The sequence below is a fragment of the Barbus barbus genome (genome assembly GCF_936440315.1).
Source record: "Barbus barbus genome assembly, chromosome: 15".
NCBI lineage: Eukaryota > Metazoa > Chordata > Actinopteri > Cypriniformes > Cyprinidae > Barbus > Barbus barbus.
This window is the reverse complement of record NC_136743.1, coordinates 29,154,340-29,179,014: the sequence shown is the minus strand read 5'-3', so window position 1 is coordinate 29,179,014 and position 24,675 is coordinate 29,154,340. Positions and strand designations below refer to the sequence as shown.

General features: G+C 36.0%; 1 pseudogene across 1 annotated transcript in view; it reads right to left on the bottom strand.

Annotated features, from left to right (window-relative positions):
* The window catches only part of LOC306881115 (metabotropic glycine receptor-like), a 47,531-nt pseudogene that overhangs the window by 21,882 nt on the left and 974 nt on the right, over nt 1-24,675 (bottom strand). The window contains exons 2-3 of the transcript in view: nt 15,827-15,932; nt 1,492-1,594 (exon numbers count right to left, since the gene is read on the bottom strand). The product of the transcript in view is annotated as a metabotropic glycine receptor-like (transcript). The remainder of the gene's footprint in view (nt 1-1,491; nt 1,595-15,826; nt 15,933-24,675) is intronic.

Here is a 24,675-nt window from a genome sequence, read left to right as displayed (position 1 = left end):
TCCATGGTTTATAAAGGGTGCGTGATTGTGAGATGGTTCTCAGGTGTGAGCGTGTGATTGAGACAGCTGTGTGTAATTGTGTGCAATGAATGCTGGGAAATGCAGTCCAGGGTAATATATGACAGTCTGTGTGGTGTGAGAGCCAATATGTTGGAGAGGCGACCTCTTGTGGCAGTTGAACAAAAGACCACAAACCAGAATCGTGACAATGACAGAGAGCAGATAACAGACTATAACTGCAGAGGCTCAACCAAATTCACTAAATTTAGATTGCATGATTTTCAGAGAGTCCCAGGGCTTGTGAAATATGTACATGGAAGCCTTGGTTTATAAAATATGAAATGAGGTAAATGCGTGTATCTGCCACGTGTTTGAACAGAGCTGCAGGTTTTTGTAATTAGTCCATATTTGCATGTATCTGTACATTAGCCAATACTGTCTCCAAGCTTCTGTTACTTCATTACTTTATGAATCAGGCAAAACAAACTGGTATCACCATACTTTCCCCAGCTGATTAATCACAGTACATTTTATTACAAGTTTTTTTTTCATTTAAAACATTTAAATGAGGTATTATCTAAATAAAGAGCCACTAATTTGCATAATTTTCAGAACATAAATCTCAGCATTGGATAAAGCCAGAGACTTTTACAGAGGGGATTTTGCATCTCTTTTTTATTACTCCATAAATCAGAAAATACTGTCAGTTGACAAAAAAGAATACATTTATTTTTAAGAATAAAATGTTATATAAATCAGACAAATGTTATATAAACAAACCCTTCTGTTTAAATAGCATTGAAACTGGTGGAGATTTCTGATTCAGTACATGAGAAAAAAATATTGTAATTAAAATCTACAGATGCAAATAGATAATAAACATTTAAATATGTATTTTGGATGTTTCCTTATAGTCTGAAAGAAGCAAAATGGAATGAAAAAACACTAGTTTTGCCTATAGATTTCTGCTTCAAAAGTAGAAGAGCCTCATTTCAAAGGAGCTATTTTTACATTAGTTTATATATGAGCGTGTGAGAGAGGAATATTGCTCTTAACAACTAGGACTCTCCACATTAAATAGATATAAACTCTGTCTTTGGGGTATTCGTGCCTAGTTTGAGATCATAAATTATCTGGTGGAAGGAAGTAACTCTATGTTTGTGTATCTATTTCTGTCAGAAAGATAAATTCAATCCAGACAAATTCTGTTCAAACAAGACCCATTACTTTATTTATGTGCATTTTACATTCACATTCATTGTTCACAGACAATAAAACTGTGAAATAATCTAATTGTCTTATATTGAAGGATGACCCAGTTTTCACAACTCATATTTATCTCTTCATATTAATCGCAAGCATTTTTTTAATATCAATTATTAAAATACCATGAGAGATTAAAAGTATAATGTTAGATGTTCCTATACAGCTCACCTCAAAAACAATTCACATTATAAATCCAAAGTCCCAGCAGTTCAGGTTTGTACTTACTTGAGAAGCCATTGAGCGCCACTTGGCTTTGGTGATAGAAACCACTCTTGCATTGGCACTTGTACTTGTCCAGAACAAATCCATGGCCTGTAATTGGCTTACACTAGCAAAAAAAAAAAAAAAGGGTTTAGTTTTACAACTTCATTAGAGGTTGTATTACATTACAGTGTAATAGGAGACACAATTCAGCTACAAATACAAGTTCCACTACCTCTTTCTCCATTTTTAAGCACTGAAACATTAACTGATGCTAGAAATGATATATTTTTGTTCAACACAACTCACAGTGTGAGCAAGGAACTTCCTGAGGAAATTGGCTCTGCTAATAGACCATCTGTGACAGTGGTGTCACTGTCATTTATCACATTGCCAGGTATGAAAATGTCAGTTTTATGAGTTATTATGACAGCCGATACATGTGCAGCAGTTTATTTTTATTCATATTCTGGCACCATCACCGTAAAGCTCACATGAGCATGCAAACAGATGGGCTCACAGCAGCTTTCTCCTTAAAGACCCTTTAAAATGACTGCTAAGCTTGAAATCAAAACGTATTTACGTATAGAACAATACATACAGTGCAACAAGAAAGATGTGCAAAAGATGCACATTTCATGCTGCTGTAACAACAATGCCATTTTGTGCCTGTTTTAAGTGCAAAAGAGACTTGCGAACTTCAACTCTTTAGACTGCTGTATTCCAGAAAGAGAAATAAATTGTTGTACAGAGAACTAGGTCTGAAAAAACTCACACCGAGTTTACAAGACTCTATAAATAATCTGGAAGTGCCATGAAGCCCAGAGGAAATCTAATGAAGCGAGGCTCTCATCATGGGCTGGATGCTGATCTCAGAGAAAGGTTTCAGGTTAAATTAGCCCTTGTTTTGTCACCTTTATTTTAGCAAGAAGGATTCAATGTGTCTTAATGAGGGAATGATTTTTCTAGAAGATAATAAACCTCGACAGGGTGATCAGGACCCAATGTGAAGCGGATATCATTCTATTTATTCTGCAATAAAAACCACACTGTAAAGAAATGCAACCGCACATGTTCCAGTTTACGAAACTTTTAGAGTCTCAAATACTAAAAAATGCTATTTTCTTGAAACTACATAAAAACGTTTGTCAGACCAACAAAATTACCCCAAATATTGTCCCAATTAGTCAAACACAGTTGTCTGAACAAAGAATTTCATATTGTTGAAATTTTAAGGCTTTGTGATTTCCCAGCATGCATTGCAGCATGATTAAATTATGCAGTTACTGTTATAGGATTATTGTTTTGCTGTTTGCTGACTTCATCATTATTGTTAGTTATTTGTTGTACTGTGATATAAAGAGCTCATCTTTTTAACATTTGTTGATTGTACATATTAGACTAAGTTATCCATTAAGGTTTGTCATTCGTAAAATCGATAATGTGGTGATATTTTTAAACATTATTTTTTTCTTACAGGAAACGTAGATTGTTTGACGAGATTGTTTCTTTTAGCAAAATAAAACAATCAGCATTGCATGAACAGTGTTTTTGACAAGACAAGACAAACATTTATAGCATATAATGTAAATTCTTATCACTAATTGCACAGCTTTCCACCACATAAATAAAGACAAGGACAAAAAATGATATTTGAGATGCAGGTATTTTAAAATCTTACGTGTACATTATCTTAAAATCCATTAAAATCCAGTGTACAAAACAATCAAGATGAACACTTCAAAAAATATTACAGCAGGTCTGCTATTAATACTGAAGTCTTCTGGTTTCATTTCACAGTAAATACAGTCGATAACTGAGGTGCAAGATGATAGCAGTTGTGTTTGAATGAAACAAGAGCAAGTGCGGCGCGGCCTCAAATACCCGGATGAGCGGTGTGTTATTATGTGTTACACACCCCAGAATGTCATGACTGATGTTGTCACATTTAGTTTTGGGTTTTGTGTCACGTTTAGGTTTTCTTGTCTTTTATTTTGTAGTTTAGTCACAGTCATATCTCCTGTTTTTTGTCACGTGCTTCTAATGCCCTCATGTGTTCTTGCCCCTTATGGAACAAAAATATATTTCCATGCGATCAATATGTTCCCTTACACAAAGAAAATACATTTCCATATAAATCTGCACATGGGCTCATTTCAACTCAGCTTCAATGGACATTTATGACACGTGTATACTGTAAAATACTAATACTATTTTTACTGTAAAATACTAAAAGTAATGAGAATCCAATAAAAATCACGAATGAGAATAGTTATAACTGAAAAAAATAATAATTTAATTGTGAATTATAAAGTCTATATACATGACTGTAATGAGAATGTTTATGGGTACTGTATATGTGCTTAATTATCATGAAATGAATGCCATAATGCAAAACAATCATAAAAGGTCTTGTGAATCGATGGTTTTGTTCTTGTGAGATTCGCCAATTTTAATTTCCAGAGGGCAAAGCTTTGATGAGGGCTGAATGTTGATTTATATACCCTTGTGGTTCAATAGTTCTCTCTATCCTAGGCACCAGAACATGATTTTCAGTATATTAGCTGTTCCCCTCTGAGCATGCTCTATATGAATATGATTTGATAATACCAGTCTTGCTGCTTTCCAGAGCAGATAAATGTGGGCGAGCCGAGACATTTGAAACCATGAATTCATGTTTGGAAATCTTCGGGAGTGAGGAGTGTCAACATCAGCAGAGTTAGAAGATCAATCTGTCACTGAAGACAGTGGTGCTCAACCTCCTGCTGTATGCTGACGACATAACACGCCTACAACAAGATATATTTGGATTTGCGTGTATATTCGTGACAGCGCAGCTTCAGTTCGGTTCATCCAGCACTGCTGTGATGTGTTTCTGTGTTTACCAGCTACCTGTTAACTGCTTCTCATGACATTTCAGCTTTTTATAAAAAAATTAAGCATGGCATTGGCTTCGGAATCAGTGGATAGACAAACTCTGGCTTCACAATTTTCAATTCTGCATAAATTGGTGATAAGATGTGATTTAGCAGGACATTTTGCCTGAGAATGTAAGGCCATCTGTAGCTCAACAGAAGTTGAGGACAACGATCCAAAGCACAGGAGTGAATCAACAACACAATGGCCTTAACAGAAGAAAATATACGCCTTCTGGAGTAGCTTGACCTTAACCTGAGATGCATTCAACAGACATCCAAGAATACTGCTAAACTGAAAGAGTTTTATAAAGAGGAATTAAAAACTATCCAAGCATTCACATACTTCTTCCACCCTGCACTGGGAATATTTACATAGTGTTCAAACAAGACATCAAAACACATCACAAATTCATGGAGAAATTATTCTGAGTAGTATCAAGTATCAAAGCACAGAAGGTGTTGACAATGTGAATTATAGGAATATTTCACAAATTCAGCATTTTTTGTTGCCAGTCTGATTTGCTATTGTTATAGTATTGACTCAATTACACTGTGCATCTGTGCAGAGATTCATGAATTATTCAAGAATCAACTGGCCAACACATACAGTAAGCAGTTGTTATCTATAGTATGAATAACATGAATATAATGTTAAAATATTGTTAATTTCCACCAGTCACATTTAGAGGCTACCTCCTATACAAAGACAGAGCGCATTTAGGCCACACCCACATGGGGGGGGGGGGGCAATCCAATGCTCTCCATTGACTTTGTATTGCAGGAAGCTGCCTTTTTGTCATTTGTGACTTATGACAAAAAACAAAACAATGCCTAAAAGCTGCTGTGTGACAAGGTGTACAAACCCAGAACTACGTTTTTATAAGCTGTCAACCACCAAAAAACGAGCGTTTAAGGACACAAATAGTTGTAGATGGCAGGGTATTTCACATTGAATCCATTCAATTGGATAATTTCTCAAACAAAAGGAAGGTAAGGAAAAGGGGCACTGACATAGACCTATAAAATTTAATTTCTTAATATATCTCCTCCTCTCAGGTTCACATAGGGTGGAGAAATAATCCTTTGACATAGTTAAAAATAATGAATGGTTCATGTCACCGATTACGTTTCCCTCCAGTGGGCGCAGTTCTCAGAGTAATATGACACGTTGCGCTCTACTTTTGTGTCCTTAAACGCTCGTTTTTGGGTCAACCGCTTATAAAAACGTAGTTCTGGGTTTTTCAGCTTGTTTACTGTACACCTTGTCACATACCAGCTTTTAGGCATTGTTCTGTTTTTTGTTATAAGCCAGAAATGACAAAGAGGCAGCTTCCCGCAATACAAAGTCAATGGAGAGCGTTGGATTGTTTCCCCCCAGTGGGCGTAGTTTCCAGATTATGACGCGTGTCGTTCTGTCTCTATATAAACAATAAATCTGGATCAAATCTGACCAGAACGAAACTAAATGAAACAGAACGTATGGTTCTCAAAACATGGTATGAGATGCTGGAAAGACAGCGAGATTCATTGCAACTGTTAAAGGGGCCAATCTAGTGTTTACATAGGAAAACAATTAAAAAAGACCAGTGCCTTCTACATCCCAAAATGGTACACTACCGTACTTTCTCATGTTTTGAGCTCTTTGTTATTCTTTTGCTGTTTATTTGATGTCAGTGTTATCAAAATTCAAGTTTTGAGCTCTTTTTAAAATAATTTAAAAAACAAAATAATTATGTTTATTTGAAGTTCAATTTATATGATAAGGTTGTATTGTTTATACAACCCGAATTCCGGAAATGTTGGGACGTTTCTTAAATTTGAATAAAATGAAAACTAAAAGACTTTTAAATCACATGAGCCAATATTTTATTCACAATAGAACATAGATAACATAAATGTTTAAACTGAAAAATGTTACACTTTTATCTACTAAATGAGCTAATTTCAAATTTTATGCCTGCTACAGGTCTCAAAAAAGTTGGCACGGGGGCAACAAAGGGTTGAAAAAGCAAGAAATTTTTAAAAGATTCAGCTGGGAGAACATCTAGCAACTAATTAAGTTAATTGACATCAGGTCTGTAACATAAAAGGGATGTCTTAGAGAGGCAGAGTCTCTCAGAAGTAAAGATGGGCAGAGGCTCTCCAATCTTTGAAACAGTGCATAAAAAGATTGTGGAATACTTTAATAAGGCTTTGCAAATCTCATCATCTACAGTGCATAACATCATCAAAAGTTTCAGAGAAACTGGAGAAATCTCTGTGCGTAAGGGACAACCTTTGTTGGATGCCCGTGGACTTCGGGCCCTCAGATGACACTGCATCACTCATCACATGATTCTGTCATTGACATTACTAAATGGGCTCAGGAATACTTCCAGAAACCACTGTCGGTAAACACAATCCACCATGCCATCTGCAGATGCCAACTAAAGCTCTATCATGCAAAAAGGAAGCCATATGTCAACATGGTCCAGAAGCGCCGTCGTGTCCTGTGGGCCAAGGCTCATTTAAAATGGACTGTTTCAAAGTGGAAAAGTGTTCTATGGTCAGACGAGTCCAAATTTGACATTCTTGTTGGAAATCATGTTGGACATTCTTGCTGGACACCGTGCCCTCCGAGCTAAAGAGGAGGGAGATCTTCCAGCGTGTTATCAATGTTCAGTTCAAAAGCCAGCATCTCTGATGGTTGGGGGTGCATAAGTGCATACGGTATGGGCAGCTTGCATGTTTTGGAAGGCACTATGAATGCTGAAAGGTATATAAAGGTTTTAGAGGTCTCCCCTCAAGACAACGTCAAGACAGCATGGCTTCGTAGTAGAAGAGTGGGTGCTGAATTGGCCTGCCTGCAGTCCAGATCTTTCACCTATAGAGAACATTTGGCACATCATTAAACGAAAAATATGTCAAAGACGACCACGAACTCTTCAACACCTGGAAACCTAGTATATCAGGCAAGAATAGGACCAAATTCCAACACCAAAACTCCAGAAACTCATAACCTCGATTCCCAGACATCGAGAAACTGTTTTGAAAAGAAAAGGAGATGCTACACTATGGTAAACATGTCCCCGTCCCAACTATTTTGAGACCTGTAGCAGGCATAAGATTTGAAATAAGCTCATTTTGTGCATAAAATTGTAAAATTTCTCAGTTTAAACATTTGTTATGGTATCTATGAAGTAAAGATGGGCAGAGGCTTTCCAATCTTTGAAACAGTGCATCCATAATAAAATGTGCCTCACACAGCTCCAGGGCATGAATAAAGGCCTCCTGTAGCGAATCCATTGCCTTTTTGTGAGAAAAATATCCATATTTCAAACCTAATAAACACTTTTCTCTCACTTCCGGTATCTGTCGTATGTGGAAGCCATTCCGGTGGATGACGTAGGATGTATGCGTCGTGAAATATGGATATTTATCTTACAAAAACGGATGGATTTGCTACAGGAGGCCTTTTATTGAACACAGGCTAATTTCCATTTTTGGGTGAACTAATCCTTTATTAATTGAGTTACCATTGCCATTGTATTGAGTTCACCAAACTGGATATTCATCACTGTGAAATGTGGAACACAAAGGGTTGTGTTCTGCAGATAAAAGGAAGTACATGTTTTCTAAAAAAAAAAAAAAAAATTACAGAATTTTCCTTTTGGGTAAACTGTCCATTTAAAGTCTTTCATCTTCAGTTTTAGATTCTACTACTAATGATGCATGAGAGTTTATGCGACACACTCACTGATTACACTCAGAAACAATAGCATTCTACTGACAGCCAATGAGATCCACCATAACACAACATTACCATTACAACTAATGGAGTGGAAGAAATGGCACAGCAGTAGAAAAGACTTACAACCCTTGGGAAACAGAAAGGAAAATGTTGCCTTTGTGTGACAAAGCTCTGATTATATGGTGCCGGCCTCGGACATTTCATGTCTCAAGTCTCCAGTGCTCTTATCTCGAGCTGTAATGGAAAGACAGAGTCTAACATCCACTCGGGTTTATCCACCTTAGGAACAAAGTCATTGCAGGGCATTCAGGATGCGCTCCTGTCAAGCCCTGGGCTGATGTTGCTCATCTTGAATGACAGGACAGACTTTAAGAGGCATAGTCCTGCTGTCTTAGGTAGAGATGAGGTTAAAAATAGATTCACACGGGCACACAGGGAGTGATACACACACACACACACACACACACACACACACACGCACTGCTTTCTTCCTCATACTCAGACAGCACACAAGTATTACTTCTCTCTCATGAACACAGGAAACCCTTCCGAATATCGTTTTGCTTCAGTTGCTGTGGTCGGGAATAAGCATTGTGCTTATGAAGGCTGCCGTGCTTTTCCTTGCTGCTTTTCCTCTAGTGTTCCCATGAGTGGGACCACACAAACACGGAGCATGGTCAATAATTTAGTAAGCCCACCGAAATCCATTATACTGCAATTATAATGGATCACAGCTTACTGGCAAATTCTCCTCAACACAAGACAATAACTTGGCCTTGCAAACCCAGTCCAGTCCACGCAATATCCGATCACATCATATAGATGACCAAATTATATATCCTTAAGTCTGGTGTCCAATTACCTTTTTTAAGCATTAAAAGGCAAAAATTCCATACTTCTACTGAGCAAAATGCAATGTAACAGAATGCAGGGCTCCCAATAGCACTCTTTAATGTGACACAGCATCTTAAAAATATGGCATTCATGGCAGAAGATGCTGAAAAGACATGTTAACATAGAAGAATAATTCAAAAACAGTGCAGATGGATTGAGAACATGTTTTGTGTAAAGCAGCAGTGAACATACCAAAATGTACCACTGTATTGTTTTAATGTTTTGAGCTTGGTGTAGCAGTTGCGATGCACTTCAGAAACCCTCCACTTCCCCAGCTCCACCTGTATAGATCAGCTATGGGGTTATTTCATATATGTTATATGCATGGTTTGAAATTAACACCAGCCAACCCGCCAAATGCGGGTAAAAATCAGCTGTGGCGGGTAACGCTGTCAAATCACTAGCCGATTTAGCGGTTACTTTTCGTAAGTTATGTTCACTCATTAATGTCTTGGGGAAGTTCATGCAAGCCAAGTCTGCGCAGGTTTAGCACAAATACTGAACTCACGAGACAGCATGACATTATCGAGTATATTGCAAAAAACAAACAAAACACACCTACAGAGTGCACTCATACATGACGTGATTAAGTCTGGTTAGACTAACTTAGTGAACATTTAGAGTGCGTTCTTTCATAGGATGATTCAGTCTATTAATATGCATTCAAAATAATCACATAATTCAAGATAAGGGGGCAGAAATTGTATATATTTATGCCAATTCATATAGTTAATCAATATCACACGAAGAGTGCCGTTTTTTTCTTAAAAAATCAGGTTACAAATGTGATATTGATTTTATACAACAGTTCAATAAACAATAAGTTAATATCAAGAGACTTAGGTTTTGCTCTATTTCGCCAACAAAAACATTCCAAATACAGCCACAGCCCTGTTTTATGTCTCTGAGCAAAATGATGGTGTTTTGTTCCTTGAATGAATCAACCTTTTAAATGATTCGGTTCAACCGCAACGACTCGGTGACTTGCTGCCACCTGCTTGCAGTTTTAATTTAACATTTAAAGTATCTTTTCATTTTTTTTATAATTTCAAATATCAGTATTCAACATTTCATGTTTAAAATATCAAAGTATTATTTATGCATTTGTAACTGCAGGTTAAAGCATTCCATGTCCCTCTAAGCTGCATTAACGTGTAAATACATCTAAATGCCACTTCAGATGCATCTTCTGTAAAGATTAATTTTCTTGATACTGATTTCATTTGATTAGTAACAGCCTAAATATATTATTTTTATAATTGACTGATTAAATGTAAGAATTTGACTCAAGAATATCAAAAACTTTAGGAGTCAGCTGTCCACAGTAGTCCTTAAGATATCAGCACAATAACACAAAATATTGTCTAATTATCTTTATTTCTCTTTTTGTTTTTTGGCTAGTAAAAGTTATGAATAGCCGGTAACTTTAAAAATTGGCTGGTGAGTGAAAAAGTTAATTTCAATTCCTGGTTATGTGTGCAGCAGCAGTATTTATTACATGCTCACAGTAGCATGTCTGTGGATGTGTTGGCAGTAGTAAGTTTTGGTACTTGCTCTGCAGAAGCAGCATAGCAAATCTGTTCCGCCAAGACCAAACACATTAACATTGCCATCTTTATTACCATGCTAAACTCTCCAAGAGTTGTCATAACAAAACTGTAGTTTTTACTCAGTCAATGGCTGAACTGAAGTGATTTAGATTAGATTAACTGATTATACAGGGAGCACACTTAGCTCAGTTCAAACTTTCCTCACTATCTTTATATATCTTTAGATTTGTTTAAAAGTTTTATTTTTCTTGCTGCGAATTACACATTAGTTTTTGGAGTGACGGCTATATTAAAATGCAGGACAGGCTAAGGCTACATGCTAGCATATTGTTTACTTATAATTATTAATAGCATTAAAAATGAACATAATTTTATTTATTGAATTGAAATAAAAATATTTCAATAAAATAGTTACAATAGCTTTTGCTATGGTACCAAAATTGATACAGAGAACCATGTAATTTTACTGGCATGGAATCGACTACTGAAATTTTGGTACTACTAAGCAACATTGCAACTTGCCATATTCAACAGAATTAAAGTGATTTTTCAATGACTTCAAATGTGGCTCGTCCAATCAAAACTGTAGCAAATTATACCTCAAAAGGGAAATTGTATATAAATAATTACAATTAATTATGATTAATTACAATTAACTGTAGCATAATTAAATTGCCATTAACTGATCTATCCATCCAGCGAACATTCAGTGCAAGTTCATATCAACTCTAAGAAAGGATATTTCCTTGGCCACAGAAAATACTTTCCTATTAATGCATTAGAGCATGTAGCGAGGGTCAAAATCGTAAAGAGAAATTTAATTTGCAAGGCAGAACCAGAAACTCATGTAATTTGTGCACACAACTTTTATTAACTAAACACTAACGTAAACTAGTCTAACAAACATACAAACAAACAAACATACAATCACTCACACATGGGGAAAGGGCAAATGAGAGTTGATGGATGAAACCATCAGGAAACCAGAGAATGAAGCTATGAAAAGAGTCAGTTAACCACCTAAATAATACCATCAGCTCCATTTATAACGGGGTCTATAGCTTATACTAAACCTCTATTTTGTTAAGTTAAATGTACGATACTTGCAATGCCTTTGGTCGTTGAACGAGTGTCCGGATGCAGTCTCGGATGAAAGTTCTTCTGGGTTTGAAGGGTGATGAACTCCAAAAGATGTTATTCTGGCTCGGTGGTAATTGGGAGTTTCTTCCCAGTTAGAAAGGGAAAAAGAGCTAAGAAAGAGATCTGCTGAGATCCGAGGATCGTTGGTTGAAAGGAAAGTCAAGGCCGCGAGGCCTGGCACAAAAACTTAAGGGTCCAGAAGAGTTCTAGCTCACATCCTCCTCATCCTCTTAGGATCTAACAGAACCGCATACTGCACTGATGTGAGAGCTTTATCTGCTATAGAGGTCATACCTCTGGGGAGTCAAAGAGCCTATGGTGACTTGAACTTGTGGAGGGAAAGTTTACGACTCTTTGTCTCCATGCATGGTAATTTCCATATGAACTGGATTGTAAGTTGATATACAAACTATTAAAGATTCTTAGAACACTTATATGTTGCATAGGTATCTGCATATAATATACACACTCAATCAGTTCATCTGAAGACGAATTGATAGAGACCAAACATTGTATAAGTGAGGTAATATTATAGTGTTCTATCATAAGCATGCATAAAACAGGATACAATACACAAAAACATATACAAGAACAGTAATAATATACACAATGACCTGAAGATATGTGTGTTCATTCAAAGAAAGGTTTTTCTATTAATTAATTATAGAAGAGTCCGTTTTTATGGCATAATGTGTCTTTCCTAAGGGGAAATGTTGCTCTGCCCGCATTCCTTTGAGCAATAAAACTAGCGTTATCAGATCGTTTGCCATGGAACCGAGGGCCTGGAGTCATTCACAGACATATTGGGACCCAGTATGTGTATTGGGTGAGGGGTCTGTGACTATTTGTTAATTTAATGACTAATTGATTTGTTAAATCAAATGCAAAATCATGTGTCTGATTGGTCCAAATGCTACAAAATGTAGAGTCTGAATCATTTGATTTGTTATGTTAGTTTTATTGTTTTGAGTCTTTTGTTTTTACTATTTATTTGTTATGAATAATCATTAATGGTGTCCAAGATTCACTAAATTATACAAAGATATGCTTTATCATTTTGTTATTAAATATAAATCAGTTTCATTGAAATCCCAGCAAAAAACAATTATATTATCACACACAATAATATTTTGGTCATATCACCTACCCCTATCCAGCACACACACACACACACACACACACACACACAGATGAAGAACATATCTCACTTTAGACTGAGAAAGAGCAAAAGAGCAGCTTCTGAACTCTAAGTGTTTCATGAATGTTATGTTTAATTAGCACATTTTTCAAAGAAATACCACATTACATAGTATGTTACTAGTAAAATTTCCAAAAAACAGCGGAACAAATGTTTACACCATGCTTGCTTTAAGATTTGTTTGTGTGTTTTTCACACCACTTCATGTAGTCCAGCACTTGTGCAGTGACATAATGCATAAACCCATGCAGTGATGTGATTTAGCGTGCGAGTGTGCCCTCCAGAAACATCCAAACCAACCCAAACTCTCACTGGCACCCTGGCAGAACAGCTCGGATGGTCTAATTAGCTCTCGCAGAGCAACTTCCCGGACAGCTTACTACAGACTCCAGTCAAGGATGTGATAAATCCCCCATTTAATTCATCTAAAATACAAACAAAGATAATGAACCAATCTGGAGGGAAAGTGAAGCTTCACAGTGGGAAAAAAAAAGAAACATGAAAGCAATCCCACTTGAGCAAACAAAAATATAATTGCGCTCGATCCAATTAATTGGAAAGGACAATTGATGCTGTTAAAATGAAAAGTTTCACATCAGGGATATTATGACGTTAGAAAGCTTTAAAGGGGTCCTATTATGCTTAATTTCAATTTTAGTCAGTGTGTCGTGTGTATGTTTGGGCATAAAAAGATCTACAAAGTTACAAATCTCAAAGTCCACTCTAAAGGCAGATATTTTGTTTTTAAAAAATCCCTTTTCAAGAACTACAACGAACGGCTCGTTTGGACTACAAAGTTGTTTTCCTGTATTTGTGACATCACAAAGTGGTCCATTAGAATATCATTAAAATAAATCCCGCCTACTGAAATTTGAATGGTTGGGGGGTGGGGAGAACGCTTGGTTGAGCACTGCACGTTTCAAAATAGAAACAGTGTTTTTATATCACTGTATTTCTGAAGGAAACCGACTGTCTTCAGAAAATTTTGGATGACATTTTCATTTCATCTTGCATATAATGTCTGATAAAGCAGTGTTTGTGAGCAGAGCTCTGCTTTGTGTACAGCGTTACCGGGAAAACCTTGATCGCTCCCGCTCCAACAGCACCTCCTGCTGGCAGATAATTAATTTCCGTATTATATATGCCGCCACTAATAGTGTAAGTCTATGGGACTATGGTATAAGTAAATTCAACTGTATAACAGTTTCACTGCAATTCATGTTATAATGTTAGAATTAAAAAACAATAAACATAATACAGTGGTGTGAAAAAGTGTTGGCCCCCTTCCTGATTTTTTATTTTTTTGCATGTTTGTCACACTTTAATGTTTCAGATCATCAAACAAATTTAAATATTAATCAAAGATAACACAAGTAAACAGAACATGCAGTTTTTGAATGAAGTTTTTTTATTATGAAGGGAAAACAAAATCCAAACCCACATGGCCCTGTGTGAAAATGTGCTTGCCCCCTAAACCTAATAACTGGTTGGACCACCCTTAGCAGCAACAACTGCAATCAAGCGTTTGCGATAACTTGCAATGAGTCTGTTACAGCGCTGTGGAGGAATTTTGGCCCACTCATCTTGGCAGAGTTGTTGTAATTCAGCCACATTGGAGGGTTTTCGAGCATGAACCGCCTTTTTAAGATCATGCCACAGCATCTCAATAGGATTCAGGTCAGGACTTTGATTAGGCCACTCCAAAGTCTTCATTTTGTTTTTCTTCAGCCATTGAGGTGGATTTGCAGGTGTGTTTTGGATCATTGTCCTGCTGCAGAATCCAAGTTCGCTTCAGCTTGAGGTCATGAACAGATGGCTGGACATTGTCCTTCAGGATTTTTTGGTAGACAGCTGAATTCATGGTTCATTTATCACAGCAAGTCTTCCAGGTCCTGAAGCAGCAAAACAGCCCCAGACCATCACACTACCACACTATTTGATTAATATTAAAATTTGCTTGATGATCTGAAACATTAAAGTGTGACAAACATGCAAAAAAATTAAAAATCAGGAAGGGGGCCAACACTTTTTCACACCACTGTACATATTACCGTTGCACTAATCTGTACATAGTAAATGCAGTTATTTTTAAGCTGTAAAATAACTTAACATCCTATCTAAAACTGATTTAGCCAAAAAAAACAAAAAACAACAACAACAAGAATAACGTTACCACTTTAATATGTCTTGCAATATCCGAGCGTGCAAAGGTTCTGCGCGATCCTCTTGTTCAATATTCTCGGGGTCTGAATTGATATGGTAATATTGACGAACTTGCTGTTTTGGCAAGGGGCGGGGCAATACTGAAACACCGTCTAAGCTGTTCGCCAATCACAACACACTGGGACAGCTAACCAATCACAACACATTTTGTTTTTCAGAAGGCGGGCCTTCATCAAACCCGGAACAAATCGAGCCGTTTGTGCCAGGCTGGGGAGAAAGGTATTGTAATAATGTAAATTATGTGAAAAATAATGCGATTTTCGAACCACCAAGCATGAGAGCATGTTCTAGTACACCCCCCAAAACAAAATCAAGACTTTGTAAAAGAGCATAATAGGACCCCTTTAAACATGCAGGTGTGCTTTGATAAGGGAAAAATGATGTTAAATGCAAACACTGCACAAAACGAAACATTCAAATGTTTTATATGCTCACAATACACAATGCACACAGGTCATTATATATCTGTGATTTAATGCACAAATAAATAGCAAGCCTCTTGCATTTCTCCACCAAAATATGACCTATTACATTAATATGTTTTTGTGTTGATCATAATGCACTTTTTTGAATTTTTCACTTAATTTCAATATTTAATTTTAATTACATTTTTTGTTTACTTCTTTAGTCTAATGTAAATCTCCATGCAGAAGCAAACATTTTTTGTCTCAATCATTGTGTGTTAGTGATGAGACTGAACGCTCACCTCCATAGTTGTCAAGTTACAGCGGTGAGTTCCTGCAAACCAGCCACTGCTGGAGCACTGGTCAATGTCCACCTCCTGCAGATAAACATCCACACGCACAACTCCTCTACACCATGACAGAAAGAGACAGAGAGAGAGAGAGAGAGATTTGAATGATAACTCGCAAAGACAGTGAAATAACAGTATCAATGATTTAGGCTTTCGTTAAATAGTTATATTTTTGCATCAGAGCCGCAGCGCTGTAGTCATGATGACACTTTAATTTCAGGCGACATCAAAATCAACACATAATGTGGCTTCTGTACCACCTTTGCAGTGTGAAGAGAGCTACCGATGAGCACAAATTAGTATGCAAATATATGCAAGAATGAAGATGAGTGAATTCAAATATTACGGTGCATATGCTAAGACTTACTATTAATATTAATCTAAAGTAAAAATAAAAAATACATTGCTAATGTATTTTTTGTATTTATGCTCAAACTCACATATGCGTGTTTTAGCACAACATTTGAATTATACTTCACTGTTGAATAAAGTCGTTATATTTGTTTTCTTTGTATACAAAAAGTATTCTCGTAGCTTCATAACGTTAAGCATCCCCGTTTTCATCCAAAATATCTTAAATTGTGTTCCACAGACGAACAAAGCTTTTACGGCTTTGGAACGACATGAGGGTGAGAGATTAATGACAAAATTTTCATTTTGGGGTGGAGTAAAGCTTTAAGTGCTTAACTCTCTAAAATTCAAAATAGAAAATCTGATATTTGTATGAACTATATCCACCTTTTTCTTCAATGCAGAAGTAAGCCTATGGGCAAGACTTCCGGTTCATTAGCCGCTGCAGGGAAATAACGAGAAGAATAACAATGTGCAGTAAACGGTAAAGCTGTTTGCACTTCAAACCAGTGTGTTCATAATTAAGATAATACATTAAAATAATATGGTAAGGCACACCAATATTCAATATACAGCTAAAATAGCTGGACACAGATGCCAGACCCATAAAAAGAAAAAGGTGGGTATGTTACATTTACTCAGCTTTATTTTTAAATGAATTAAAAATTATTGTTTCCCATTCACCCATGATGCACTGTAAAAAATATAGGAGTAAATTACACAAACCTTATTGGAGTGGGTTTTACAAGAAAATATTTTCTACTTTCTACTTGAAATTTCACATTTAATTCAAAGTGTTACCTACCAATTATTTGTAATAATTTCTGAAATGTATTCACAATTGAAAACATATTCCAAGTAAATAAAAAAAAAAAAAAATATATATATATATATATATATATGTATTTTTTTTTCAAAGTAAATGCTACACAATTATTTAGTGTACCATTACTAAATTATCTTATAAATATAAATATAATATAAATATATACATTTTTCACCACACATAGGAATGAAGCTGAAGTGTCAAATATGGTTTGAAATCAAAATACACATTTCATAGAATAATTACTGTATAATTACAATCAAAGGAAAAGTAAATGTGTTTATATATATATATATAGGTCCTTGAAATAATTGCAGGTTACCTTTTTTTTTTAAACCTTTTTTAACCTACAAATTGACTGGTATATTGACTATAAAAATAGAACATAATTTTTTTTTTTTTTGTAATAGAGTCTTGTTTTCAGTTCCTTATTAACTCTTGGAGTCCTCTACATAGAAAATATCTTAAAATATGAATAATTTTTTCCCCGACCATTTGTTTATTATGCTCCAAACAATGTTATAATGTTAAAAAGAAAAAATAAACTTTTTCTCATGAAAACATTCCTCAGAAAATAAAACTACTGCAATTTCTTTGAAAGAATGCAGAATGGTCAACTTGTTAGATACAAAATAAACCTCCATGCATCCAATAGTTCCTGCAGTTTCATTATGAGCTGCACGCTACACTTTGCAAGGGCATTTCAATTGCTCTTCCCCAGGGAATGAGACGAGCCATCATTAGACTGAACAGAATCCGACACTCAGATTGCAAAAATAAAAGTGTTTTTATCAATTCTGCAATGCCATATTCAATCTGATTTGCAAATGCTGTTGGTTGTATGATGTAAGATTTTCATGTAAGCATTCTCACTTTCTGATTTAAAGGGAAAAGCCAGCCCTCCGGGTCATTACGTGAAAATGAGGATTGTTGTCTTTTACTCCAGATAGAGGTCCATTAGGGGGGCTTCTCTTTCAATGTCCCATAAGGCATGTTATCTGAGACCCGTGGACCAAGCCGTTCCATATCGACTCCATGTTCTCTCACAATCTTTGCTACTTTTTTTATATCACAAAGATGATGGTGTCTGTTATAAAGGCACAATGTAACATAAAACTAACATACTTACTATGTCCCTGTTGAAATAAATGAAGAACCACATCAGTCTCCGGCATCTAATTCAACTAACTCTAGAATCAATGCATTGCTGTAAACGAACCTCTCCTTTCCATTTCCTGCCTGATAACAGCATGAGAGATGAGACCGAAGAGTATGTGCCGCATATTTCTGTTGCTCAAACAGCACTGCATGGTGTGGAAGCTTGTTTCCGACACTGAATAATAAATCAAAAAGAGTGAGTTTTTGAAAAAAGTCAGAATTGTGAGACATACCCCCGGTTTCACAAACAAGGCTTAATCCTAGTCCTAGACTAAAATGTAAGTCTTAGCTGTTTCAACTGAAAGAAACTTGCTCTGACTGATCTTAAAATATATCAGTGCCTTTGTTTTGTCTCAAAAAGCACACCAGCTATGTTTTTTCCTAAGCACGTTTATAAATGTCCTAATTGAACTATGGCCTAATCCTGGTTTAGTCTAAGCCCTGTCTGTGAAACCAGGCCATAAACTTGCAAGTGTGTGCTCGGAAGTCAGAATTGCAATATATAAACTTGCAGTTTTACTTTTTCTCTCGCAATTGTGAGTTTATATCTGACAATTCTGAAAATAAGAATTGTGAGATGTAAACATGCAATTACGAGTTATAAAATGTGTGTTAAACACTGATAATAATCAGAATGTTTCTTGAGCAAATCAGCATATTAGAATGATTTCTGAAGGATCATGTGACACTGAAGACTGGAGTAATGATGCTGAAAATTCAGCTTTGCATCACAGTAATAAATTACATTTTAAAATATATTCAAATAGAAAACTTTTTGATAAAATAAATGCAGGCTTAGTGAGCATAAGAGTCTTCAATAAATTAACCAATCTTACATATTTCAAACTTCTTATATAAATATTGTTATTAATTTTCTGGTGTAATTGTGAACAATTTAAGTGCTTGCTCCTCTGAAACTTCAACAACAGTTTCACACTGCAGGCTTTAATTAAATGTTTCATTCTTATGAACGGATACATTTGTTCCTGTTGCTTTGACTAAAAAAAAATCCATTTTATTAGAGTTCTCTTTTTTGATTTTCTCTTCATTTGGTGGCATAGTCTGGAGCCGCAGGGGAATGACACTGATTGTTATTTGCATGAGCCCCCAATTCACTCCTCTCTGCTCATTTCTTCCCGTTTCATTTTCGACTCCAGCGAAGGCCCAAAGGCAGAAGCCATCTGTCTGCTGAGATGTGAAACAAACACCTGCAGATAGCTGGAGCTGCCAGCGCGCTCTCTTATCTTTAGGCAAAGAAAATGGAGCATGAACGAGAGAGAGAGAGTCACAGAGAAATGTGAGACTTATCTGCTCAACGCACTACTCTTTCAAGTCGAGGGATGTTAACAATGTTTACAATCCTGTTCTCAAACTCTATTACAATGTCTTGATGATCAGACGTATAAATAACTTACATAAGGATAAAAATAACTGATGTGAAACATACTGCAAGAAAAATTAGAACCGCAATCATAGGTTTTCACACTAAAACTCCATGACAAACCAATATCTACTCTGACGTGACGCATCCTGCAAGTAACAAAGCTCCAAATATAAGCATTATGCTTGCAATTTACAAAACTATTTTGCATTTCACTGACAATTATAGCTATTTATAACAAATAACAATGCATTGCCAGCCAAATGTGTTTTTAATTTCAGAGGCTTGAAAATCCTGATTATTGACAGATTGGAAATCCTCACAGAATATTCCGCCATAAAAATGGCATCCCATCATAAAATAAGACAGAAAAGACCATTCTTAACTACACTATTCTGAGCTTCCAGTTTTGCTGCAGAAGTATCAGCTACATTCAGCTAATGTTGAAAGCTTTCAAAGTTTTCATTCCCAATTAATTAGTGGTCAGTAACTTGAAGAGTAGGGGGGAAAATGTTGCCATGTTGTTGTTTTAACCCTCATATTGTGTTCCAGTCATTTTGATTTTATTTTTTCCAAAAATGCTAGTTAATGTTATAATATTGGACTAAAACACACTGACTTTGTTATGCTATATTATTACCAAATTTGGATTCAATCCTTTTATCAACTTGTTTTTTTGTTTTTTTTCAATTAGCACAGGTTTTGTACTTCTTTTTCAAAGTGATTGATCATAGGCCTCAGTGATGTGATCTTATACACCTCCGTTTTTGAGTAAACATTGCCAAAATTATTCAAAATAATGCCTTTTTCACTCAAAAACTGAGGTGCATCAGCTCAGATCAATGAGGCCTACTCAATTCCAAAAACAATACATGTGATAATTCAGAATTTTCATTTTGGGTGAATTATCCATTTAATAGCCCACATATAAGAGTTTAAACAGGTTTTGGCAAACAGCTGCATGCATGGTCAGGGTCAGCAGCATGCTTTTTCCAAAGGAGACAAAAATAAAGCTTTGAGAAGGAGTTGGTTTGTTTTCAGTTTGATTGACAGCAATGAACCCCACATGTCTGGCGCTAGACTAAAATATCCACCACTGAAGCATGCCAATTTATGCAACAGACCATTAAATAAAACAGCACTGACCGTATAAGTCTAAGTAGGCTATACAGACCTTATGTAAAACACGTTGAGGAGATTAATTTGCTTCATTGTGTTTGTAAGTGATGTAATGTGCTTCTTAAAAATGAAACAAAGGGAATGAAACTAAGGAATAGCTGTACAATGACCTGGAAATCATCATTTACTTACTTTTATGTTGTTCTAGACTTAGGATGTGTTTCCCATACAACAATGTAACTCGCTGCTTAAAAACTAGTGTGATGCATTATTGGAGAAATTACATTGAAATTCAACACTCTTAAAGGGGTCCTATTATGTTTTTTCACTTTTTGAATTTTAGTCAGTGCGTCGTGTGTATGTTTGGGCATAAAAAGATCTGCAAAGTTACACATCTCAAAGTCCACTCTAAAGGGAGATATTTCAGTTTTTAAAAAATCCCTTTTCAAGAACTACAACGAACGGCTCATTTGGACTACAAACTTGTTTTCCTGTATTTGTGATATCATTAAAATAAATCCCGCCTACTGAAATCTGAATGGTTGGGGGGTGGGGAGAACGCTTGGTTGAGCACTGCACGTTTCAGAATAGAAACCCGGTGCGGGTGTTTTTATATCACTGTATTTCTGAAGGAAACCGACTGTCTTCAGAAAATTTTGGATGTCATTTTCATTTCATCTTGCATGTAATGTCTGATAAAGCAGCGTTTGTGAGCGAAGCGCTGCTTTGTGTACAGCGTTACCGGGGAAACCTTGATCTCTCCCGCTCCAATAGCACCTCCCGCTGGCAGAGAATGAATTTGCATATATATGCTGCAACAAATAGTGTAAGGGTGATTTCACACCTGGCCCGATGTTTCGGAACCTGGCACGTTTCCCCCCTTAGCTCGGTTCGTTTTGGGAATATGTGAACATGGCAATCGCGCTCAGATCTGAAACACCGTCTAAGCTGTTCGCCAATCACAACACACTGGAACAGCTAACCAATCACAACACATTTCATTTTTCGGAAGGCGGGCCTTCATCAAACCCGGAACAAATCGAGCCGTTTGTGCCAGGCTGGGGAGAAAGGTATTGTAATAATGTAAATTATGTGAAAAATAATGCGATTTTCAACCACCAAGCATGAGAGCATGTTCTAGTACACCCCCAAAACAAAATCAAGACTTTGTAAAAGAGCATAATAGGGCTCCTTTAATAATAAATCTTTACTGGCATTTATGGTAACTTTCCATTCCACAAAAAGTTCTTTATAGTGGAAAAGGGTACTTTAGCTTTTCAAAATGTTCTTCACATTAAGAAAAAAAAAGTTCACCTAAAGGTTCTTTGGGGAACCCCCCTTTAGGAATCCTTTTCAGAAGTGAAGAGCACAAACACACATGTGCATTCTTCAAAACATGCTTTTATTCTCTTGACAAACTAAATTAATGAAATTTATATGGAATGAAAGACATAGAATTGCACTCCATGAAAATGTGTTGTGGCATTTAGAGGACCTTAAGACAGTACAACGCATTGAATGGACTGCGGATCTACTCCTGATCCTCATGTGCATTCACCAAAAAATAAATTGGTGTCTACCATGATAATGGTCTATAGAAGAAAAGTCATAATAGACTACTTTTATGTTATGGTGCTTTTTTTTACTTCACTGGCATGGCCATCTATTATTGTATGTCATGAAGGTGAAGGTGAAGGCAAACAACAGAATGTTTAATTCTTTGGTGAACTTTTCATTAAAGGCTGCCTATACTGAACAGAATCTCAGGAGTTGATGTGTCATATAACCATTCAAATTGATAATTGTCATTTTGTTGCGTAGATGACATCTGGCAAAAAAACATTACAGCTGCAATATCAACAAACTCCAATGGCTGTAGATTATTAAAAAAAATTTAACTCACGTGCATATCATATCATGTGCAGAGTTCAAGTACAACTGGCCCAAAACTCAAAATGTGTTCAAGCAACCAGTGCAGCCAGCAGCCTTTGAAATGTATTCATGGTTTGATTGATTTTGAAATAATAAGGTTTGTGACCTGATGCTGTCTCTGAGTGATACCTAGCAATTTAGCACATTAATATTCACATTACTATGCTGAAAGAAACCCAGCATTCTTTTTGTGCAATCAAGTGTTTACATGTGTTCAAGAGACTTTCTCTAAATTAAAAATGTCTGAATGTCATTGCATTTGATGACAAAATATCAGGCAAGTGGCATCTATGTACAAATGCTGCCAAGCCATCTTTGCAATGACTTTTAACCAACTGGTATCACAGTTTCCATTAGATGTATGACGACAGTAGTTCAATATGAACATGGTCCACTAACCTTTCAGAAAGTGTCTGAATACATACTGTATTTATTTTTAACAATATATAATTTTTTCACGAATATAAGACCTTGTGAAATGTTCTACTTAAAAGGTGTGCTTGTGCTAACCTTATTCAAAGTGCATCGACATACAGATTTATTTTAATGTGGTTAATGTCTAAATAACCCTAACAAGACAGGGTCATAACTCAGTAACTGTACACTGGCAGTAAATGTTCTGAGGCCAGATAATTTCAAATTATATTACAGTAAGTTACAGTAAGACAATTCTTGCCTCAAACCTAATATTCAACAATCATAATATCATCATATCTTTGCTATTTTTACTGGTAATCACACTAGCATACATTAAGATAAGAGTCAACTAATGAACTGATTTGAAATAAAAGATGTTCTCAGGATAAAAGTTTTTTTTATAGAAGTCAGGTTGGCCAGGTGTTTCATGAACTGTTTTGTGTTTCATTGTTGTTTTACCGTTTGAATTTTACGGCCTTTTTAAAAGACTAGTATTCCTGTTTTGTGACCACTGACCCCACATAACAACTCAACATGTGTTCACTGAACTAATCTTTTATTCTTAAGGAAAAGTTTCTATTTTTTTTTTTTGGAGCCAAACCTTTAAGATATTTACCAACAGAAATTTTACAAATAATTCTGAAATACTCACTGGAATACAGTGGTGGCTAAAATGATTAGAACACTAGTATTTTCAGCAGCTAAAAATTGGATTTAAGTCAGTTATTTCTATCTTTTGCTGTAGTGTGTCAGTAGGAAATATCAGCTTACATTTCCAAACATTCATTTAGCCATTAGTTGTAATAATCCAGTGAAATTTTTGTTTGCACAAGGAGTCTGAAACAGCCAGTGCTCCACACAGAGATCTGATCTGATCATCATCCAGTCTGTCTGGAATGACATGAAGAAACAGAACAAACTGAGACAGACCAAATCCAGAAGAACTGTGGCAACATCTCCAAGATGCTTCTAGAAACCTACCTGCAAAGTTTTAGGCACTTGTGTAAAAATGCTGTAAAATGAGGATGCTGCCAAAAATTATGTAATAAATAGATTTTCTTGATCAATTAACTTCTATTAACTAAATTAAATCAACATTTGGCGTGCGACCATCCTTTGCGTTTAAAGCAGCTTTTGTCCTAGGTGCACTTGTGCATAGTTTTTCAAGTAGCTTTGCAAGTAGGTTTCTTGAAGCATCTTGGAGATGTTGCCACAGTTCTTCACAGATCAGATCTCTGTGTGAAGCACTGGCTGCTGTCAGACAAAAATCTCACCTCATTATTACAATTAATGGCAAAATGAATGTTTGGAAATGTAAACTGATATTTCCTACTGACACACTACAGCAAAAGATAGAAATAGGTGACTTAAATCTATTTTTTATTTTATTTTTTTGCTGGTGAAAATACTAGTGTTCTAATAATTTTGGCCACTACTTTAAGGGTGAGTGACAACTTGCCCCGCCCCGGTCTCCCCTACAATCATATCGAGTATGTGAACAACTGATCTCGCATTAAACATATAAGCTACGGCATAGTCATAGTGTATGTACAAATTACAATACATTTGCTGTATGTGCTCAAACTAAAACATATGTCTTACATAAACATGAATTTG